Below are 7,436 nucleotides of genomic sequence, written 5' to 3'. Positions count from 1 at the left end.
AAGACACAGAGGCAGATCTATAAATTAAAAAAAAAAAAAAAAAGATATTCTAGGAATAAAACAGATCCTACACACACTGAGATTCTATACATAAATCGTTATGATAAAGCTGTGAATAGACTTACAACCCAGAAAAAAAGTGAAGATTATTTCTGCTTTACATTTGGAAACAATAAGGACATTTTTATTTTATAAGGATATTCTCTAATGAGGTTAATAAGTACATTCCAGTCAATAAATAGATGTTAAACAACATATGTCATCTGAATAACTTTTACCCAAAAGCCTTAAAAGACTTGGCTGAGGAGAATGTTCATATACTGATGTTAATTTTTAATAAACCTCAAAATAGAAGGGAAATGCCAGAAAACAGGGAGAATGTTGCTGTGTCAATACTGAGAAAGGGCAAGTGGTCTTATCCAAGTAGCCTGAGCCAGTTAGAAAGAACAGTTTTGGGAATCAGTCGGTCAGGAATTAAAGGGCTGCTCACAGCTGATTAAGGAAAATGAATTTTGACAGACAGATCTCATTTCTGAGTAAAGCTGCTACTATTACAACATGTAACACAACAGATATTCTCCAAATTTACCCCAAATGGTAAAGGGGTGAAGAACTGGCTAACAGGCTGTTCTAAAAATGGGAATGCAAAAAAAATGGGGTTTTCTACCGGGATTTTCTGCACTTGTGTCTGTCCACATTTTTCATCGATGATGTGGTTTTAACTCTGAAATCACTTGGTGTGGACAATCAAATATAATGTGGTCTGCTTCACTTAATAGGTGGAGGCAGCTCTGACATCTGTATAATGCTCAATTAAAGGTGCACATTGAAAGCAATCTGCATCTGCAAAATCAGGGACTGCACCCTGGTCGGTAGTGTCCAAGAAGGTCCCAAGAGTTGCACAAAACTCCAGCTTTGCTGTGGCAAGAGGAGGGCAGTGCTATCCATGCAGTGCAGTGGCATAAGAAATTGGGGTTTGTCTTTACACTCCACAATGGTGAAACCAGGTCTGAAATATATATATATATATTATTATGGATCTTCTTTTAAAACAGAAGTCAGAGAGACAGAAGTTGATGATCTACAGTGAGAGGCTTAAAGACCCACTCTATTCAGTTTATTGAAGGGAAGGTTGGAAAGGGAGCTGATTACAGTGAACAATTAGCTATCTGGAGAGTGGATTGGGCCTACAGGACTCTTTAATCTACTAGAGGAAGGGATATGAAGAACGTGTGACCAGCAATTGGAGCCAAACAGATTCAAATGATAAATTAGTTGCAATCTTTACCAGGGCGGCTGGTCAATCCAGATGAGCTACTATGGGAGGCTGCAGGACTTTCAGATCTGGGTGTTTTGGGGAAGATGTGCTTTGACTAAACACGAGGAACAAATCAAAGAGATGCCCTTGAGCTCAATGCAGGAGAGAACAGATGAAATGCTGTGGCCTGCAACGCTGAGGTGTCAGACTGGTGTGGTCTGATGAGTCTTCCAGCCTCAAGCTTTGGCAAATTGTGGATCAATAATGGTAACAGCTATCGTACTCACAATGGCAACCACAACTGCAATAGTAACAGCAACACACTTTTGAATTTTTATGTTGTGCCTGAAATGTAAAGAGCCAAATCCTAGCTAAGGGATGTTGCCCAGGAAAGTGGATAATCCTATGTGGTAAAGAAGTAAGGTTTGGAGCCTCTGAAATTCTCCTGATTCAACTGAGGCTCTACAGAGAGGCCTTCTGCTTCAGCATGGTTGTCTTGAGGTGAGATGAGGAGACAGCTGACCAGATGTGACATCCATGTCCTGCCATCTTATGATGTGGCACTGCTGGAAAAGGACCACAGCAGCACCTCAGGCCCCTGTGCCCCCTCTCTCTGCTCCCCAGATATGCCATGTCTGTGGAGCGTCAGCACCTGCCCCCTCAGAGGAGTAGGCAGAAGGGAGTAGTCAGAGAGATGAGCCCATCACTAACTCTAATTTGTGAAAAACATAATTGACTATGGAATTCCACCTTAATGAAAAATGGGGACCCTGTAAGGCATCTGTGGTCAGGCTGTAGATGAAAATTTCACAAAGATTTAAAGTAATCTAATCATAACCTTGGGCACATCTTCTTCTCCTTGACTTGATCATCATCTTTCATGTAATTAGCACCTACTATCTATCAGCTTAAACTATGCAAAATTTCATTTGACATATCCTGTATAAAACTCTCAGGAGTTTAGCATTTTTAAATGAATGGGATTATGGAGTACCTTTCTCCCATAGCTTCAAGAGTGAGGCACTGATAAAACCTTCCCGTGGGCCTTTCTGGGGAGAAGCTACCCTGAAGCTGTGGCACAGATGTTGAATCACAGGGGACTAAAACACCCTTTTGCTGCTTCACATCTGGGAGAGGGTCTGCACTTTGTAATGCCTGCTGCTGCTTTCCTCGCTTCCTCACAGGGAGACAGAAACCCTCAAACTTTCTCCAGTGTGCTTAGAACTAACGTATCAGGCCATTCTTTTCTTGTTTTAGTGGAAATTAGTTGCGTATTTTCATGATCATGATTTTCATGTGTAACTATTCTAAAAATAGAAATTCTTTGCACAAATAAAATATGTTTGTTTTCTTTTTTTATTATTTTGTTATTGTGGCTTGCAACATATGCAACACAGTGTTGTAGGTTTTGGCATTTCCAAATGGACACTCTTAGCAGTTGTATCAGCTGTTTAAAGGGCCAATCAATTCTTACCAGGTACATTTATTTGCCTTTGCAGGCATATTGTTTTGTTTCAAATCTGGAAGAAGATATCTTCTGAAAAATAAAATGTACTTTTTTTTTCTCATGAATTGTGTAGATATTGTCATGGTCAGTATAAATTTTGTGGTTTCAGTTTAATTTTTCTGTGCTGTGCCTGAGGACAAACCTTTGGCTGTTTTGTGTCACATGTACTTTTTTGTAAAAAGGTAATGTTCTTGTTGAACATTTTCAATTTTATGGTTTTTTGTTTGTTTGTTTGTTATTTTTTTAATGCTATTCTCCCACTTCTGAAAAAAAAAAAAAAAAAAAAAAAAAAAAAAGAAGAAATAAAGGCTACAATTGTAAATATGCACGAAACCTTCTGGGAACGAACTTGATAAAATCACTGGTGAAAACTGGTTTTAGTGTATCCTTCAAGGCATTAGGATTGTGATTCTTGTTCTCATATGAGGCCTGAGGTGTTAGCAGTGTCACTGCTCCCGGAATTAGCTGCTGAGAGTTCACCCCAACGGGACTGCTTGCATACCTGAAGTCAGGCAGTGCGGGAGGGTTTGCAGCATCAGGCTCTGTGACAAGCATCTGTGCACTGGTCTGCAAGCTCCTGGGGTGAACAAGAAGTCATCAGCCCTCTGAGGGCAGCGAGATCGGCAGCCCTGTGGTGATGCAGAGTGTGCTCAGGCACCAGAATTGCAAATGTCCCTTTCTATTCCTCTTCCCCCATTTCCCTCACGAAGAGCAGATCCCTCACACCTTGACATTTGTTTTGTTCTCCAGCCACAGTTGTTCCAGATGCCCATAGAAATTCATAGGGGACATTATGGCTAGTCTGGTTAACTCCTTTTCGTTTCTTTCTTTCTTTCTCTCTCCCAGTTTGACATACCTGGTGTGTTGGCACAGTCGCTTTGCAAAAGGAAACGGTGAGAAGCGAACCCTCCGTGGGCAAACCATCAGTAGCAGGGGCAGCATCTCTTGAACATGCACAGGTGGCATGGGCACACGCAGCAGGACCGCTGGCTCGTGGGCAGCTGCTCCAGAAGCATGTGTTTCTGCAAGTGATGGTGCTGACATGTAGCAAGGACGAAGCGTGATGGTGGGGAAGCGGTATGAAAGATGGTATGGACTGGCACACCAGCTGGCTAGTGAAGGCTTTCTCCTTCTAAACCAAGTTTTACAGCCCCAGCCCCTGGCAAACGGGTGCCTCCAGGAGGTCAAAAAAGAGCCCGGGTAGGCACAACGGCTGAGCACAGTGGTGGTTTGCATCTGGAGGGCAGAGAGGAGCGCCTGGGTTGGCTGGGGTGGCACAGACCAACAGACCTGTCTGCAGCTGGCAGCCCGGAGTGGTTACAGATGCACCGCTGGACAGTGGAGTTGGAGAAGTGATGCCCAGCTGAGGGCATAAACGTGGTCATTGGCTACCTGATACAGACTCATGTGTTTCCAGCCAGCAGAAATGTACAACTATTGTGTTTGCAAAAACACCTGGTCTTTGGATAACAGACAAGTTTATTTTACCAGTGCCAAGTACTTAGTAAAATACTTATTAGTAAAGTACTTATTACTTAAGTAACTTCTGTTTGTTATGCTTATAGAATATGGGCTGTGATTACAGTCTTATTTTACTTCAGGTACAAAATACAAACGATCATACAATCAAAAATACAACAATTCCTAACTTCAGTCTTCCCACATTCTGAATAAATGTTGATCTTGCAACAGAACAAAAAGATGTTGGCTCTTATTTTGTTCTGCTTCTGCTTTATGCTGTCTTTAGGAAAACTTTCTCTATTGACATGTGATTTCTATGCAATGTGATTCAGGGCATGCACACTATGGCATATTTTATTAACATGTAAGACAAAGTATCCTACCCATTGCAAGCCTTAATAAACATGAAAGCATTGCACAGGACAACAGTGTCTGTGCCCACTGCAAAGCTTTAATTGCTTGGGAAAACTGAGCAAAAATTAACTTCACATCATGAAGCTATGAAACAAATTAAGGACATTGAATCATCTGCAATGCCTCTGGTTATATCTGCTAAATATTTTCTAACCATTCTAAGAAAGCAAAACAGAAGGCAAACCCGCCATGAATAGAAACAATAATGGTCAGTAGCAAGCATTGCATGTTTTTTGAATGGAAAGCAATTTATCACATCTGAAATAAAAGCTGTTTATTCTTGTGTTTCACTGTCTGTAGCAATCTTTACAATTTATCTGTGAAAAAGTGAGGCACTGTACCACTATTAGCATATGAATACTTGACACACCAAATTGGCTGTACAATAACAGAAGGACATTTACTATTGGTGTTATGCACACAGACAAAGCGGCCATTTTTGGAAAAAAAAAAAAAAAAGAAAGAGAGAGGGAGAAAGAGGTGGTGAGGGTGTTTAACCCATTGCCTGTCTCTCTAGTTTCACACCACTGCTCTGACGGGGCAGCCTGGCAGACTATCTGGAAGTCCCCCAAAACACGAGCACCCAGGTTAAATTCCGGGACAAAGATCATACATGATAAATGTGCATCCAGACCAGGAAATCAGTGCAGAATGAATGATTCTGTGCATCTTTGCCCAAGGCAGGGGGTGGCGGGGTGCAGAGGCTGCACAGGAATGAAGCATTGCCGTGGTACAGTTTTATTTCACGGGCCTTGGGTCAGATGTGTGAAACTATTTCTCAAAGAGGCTGCATACATAATTGAGGCCCTATGAAGGGCTCTCAGTTGAAGTTGCCAGGCTACATTCCTTTCAAAAGCAGAGCCATTTGTTATCAAATTTAAATTAACTCTCTCAGCACTGACTTGGGGTTTACAGAACAGTGCGTCAGGTGGTACTAGCTGTTGGAGGAAGGAGGAGCAGTGCCTGATAACTGGCAGCAGCATAATTTCACAAAGAACAGGAACCTTGGCTGCATTTAGGCCTGTGAAGTGGTAATTTTAATAAAAATAATAATAATTTGAGGGGTATATTTGTGCCTTGTTGTCTCATGGGAGCCATGGTCCTCTCAATTTTTTTTTTTTTTTTTTTTTCTTAAAAACATCATGATCTCAGCTCTAATTTGGAAATAAATTAGTAAATCAATATTTGCTGTTGTCTTCCTGCAAGTATAATATATCTGTCTTCTTTTTTTTTTTTTAAAAAATGAGTTTTCAGCTGTTTAAATACACAAATAGGCAACTGGGAAGATATTTATGAGTTTCATCCCTGCATGACCTACAACAGCTGGGCTTGATCCTGCAGCCTTATCTTGCACCAGCAGACCTGGTAGATGCGACTGCAATGTGACTTTTGTCACATTCCAGAATGACTAAGGGGAGATGGTCAGGCCACACACCCCAAAGCACAAACATCCCTTAACTGCATTCAGTGATGTTCACTATGTTCATGCTCTCCTTGTGTTTGCCTTCAGTAAATATTTTAGCAGTACCATTGGCAAAATATTTGTCATCTTGTCAAGCTTGTAGTGGATAGGGGAAGAGCAGCTGATATCATCTACCTGGCCTCATGCAAAGCATCTGACACTGTTCTACATAATATCATTGTCTCTAAATTGGAGAGGCATGGATTTGATGGATGGGCCACTCAGTGAGTAAGGATTTTGCTGGATGGTCACACTCAAAGAGTTGCAGTCAACGGCTCAATATCCAGGTGGAGATCAGTGACCAGCGGCGTGCCTCAGGGCCCACCAAGCCTAGTACAGGGTGGGTGGAAAATGGACTGAGAGCAACCCTGAGGAGGAGAACCTGGGGGTTCCAACAGCAGCGTGGGCAGCAGGGCAAGGGAGGGGATTGTCCCCCTCTGCTCTGCTCTCATGAGACCCCACCTGGAGCCTGCACTCAGCTCTGGGGCCCCCAGAAAAAGAAGGACAGGGACATGTTAGAGGGGGCCCAGAGGAGGCCACGAGGATGATGAAGGAGCTGGAGCACCTCTCCCATGGAGCCAGGCTGAGGGAGTTGGGGTTGTTCAGCCTGGAGAAGAGAAGGCCCTGGAGGAGACCTCACAGCAGCCTGCCAGTTACTAAAGGGGGCTGGCACGGGACTCTGTGTCAGGGGATGTAGGGGTAGGACAAGGAGTAATGTCTTTAAAGTAAAAAATAAGAGATTTAAATTAGATATAAGGAGGAAATGCTTCATTCAGAGTGTGCTGAGGCCCAGGCCCAGGCTGCCCAGAGGAGCTGTGGCTTGCCCCATCCTTGGCATCCCTGGATTGGCACTAGAAGATCCTTAAGGTCCCTTCCAGCCAAAACCATTCTATCATTCTCTGAGCTAATCTCATAGCCTGGAAAGAAGCCTTTGTGATGGTCACTTTTAATGCCCTGTCTGTTTTCACTCTCAGGGAATGCTGGACTCCTCAGGTCAGCAGAAACTCAACTGTGTGGTGCTGCGAGGTGCTGCGGCCCAGGTCCTCTATGGTTCCTACCTTCAAAGAAATCCAGTGCCTGTGAAGGTGGATGCTGGGCTGGGTAGAGGCCAGGGCAATCAGGCAAAGCTTTACAGCCTGAGATCCAAAAGTAAAAGAATGGGTTCAACAACTTAGGACCTTTTGAGACAAATGCAATTGATGCGTCCAAAGCAGATTTTGTATCTCAGTAATGAAGTCATAGAGGGAAGGCAAGGCAAGGCAAGGCAAGGCAAGGCAAGGCAAGGCAAGGCAAGGCAAGGCAAGGCAAGGCAAGGGAAGGGAAGGGAAGGGAAG

General features: G+C 43.1%; 2 long non-coding RNA genes across 4 annotated transcripts in view; both read left to right on the top strand.

Annotated features, from left to right (window-relative positions):
- LOC118156028 overlaps positions 1-7,436 on the top strand; it is a 110,866-nt gene that overhangs the window by 93,058 nt on the left and 10,372 nt on the right. The window contains exon 4 of one of the 3 annotated variants that reach the window (XR_004746114.1): positions 3,612-5,109. The exons of the other annotated variants lie outside the window; for them this stretch is intronic. This is a non-coding gene — a long non-coding RNA (uncharacterized LOC118156028). Of the gene's footprint in view, positions 1-3,611; positions 5,110-7,436 lie in introns of those variants that run through there. 3 annotated transcript variants of the gene reach the window in all.
- The window catches only part of LOC118156031, a 2,394-nt gene continuing 1,918 nt past the window's right edge, over positions 6,961-7,436 (top strand). The window contains exon 1 of the long non-coding RNA XR_004746122.1: positions 6,961-7,187. This is a non-coding gene — a long non-coding RNA (uncharacterized LOC118156031). The remainder of the gene's footprint in view (positions 7,188-7,436) is intronic.

This window comes from Oxyura jamaicensis, chromosome Z (genome assembly GCF_011077185.1).
Source record: "Oxyura jamaicensis isolate SHBP4307 breed ruddy duck chromosome Z, BPBGC_Ojam_1.0, whole genome shotgun sequence".
NCBI classification, from domain to species: Eukaryota; Metazoa; Chordata; class Aves; order Anseriformes; family Anatidae; genus Oxyura; species Oxyura jamaicensis.
Note: the sequence above shows the minus strand (reverse complement) of the source record. Positions and strands in the feature narration are given on the sequence as shown.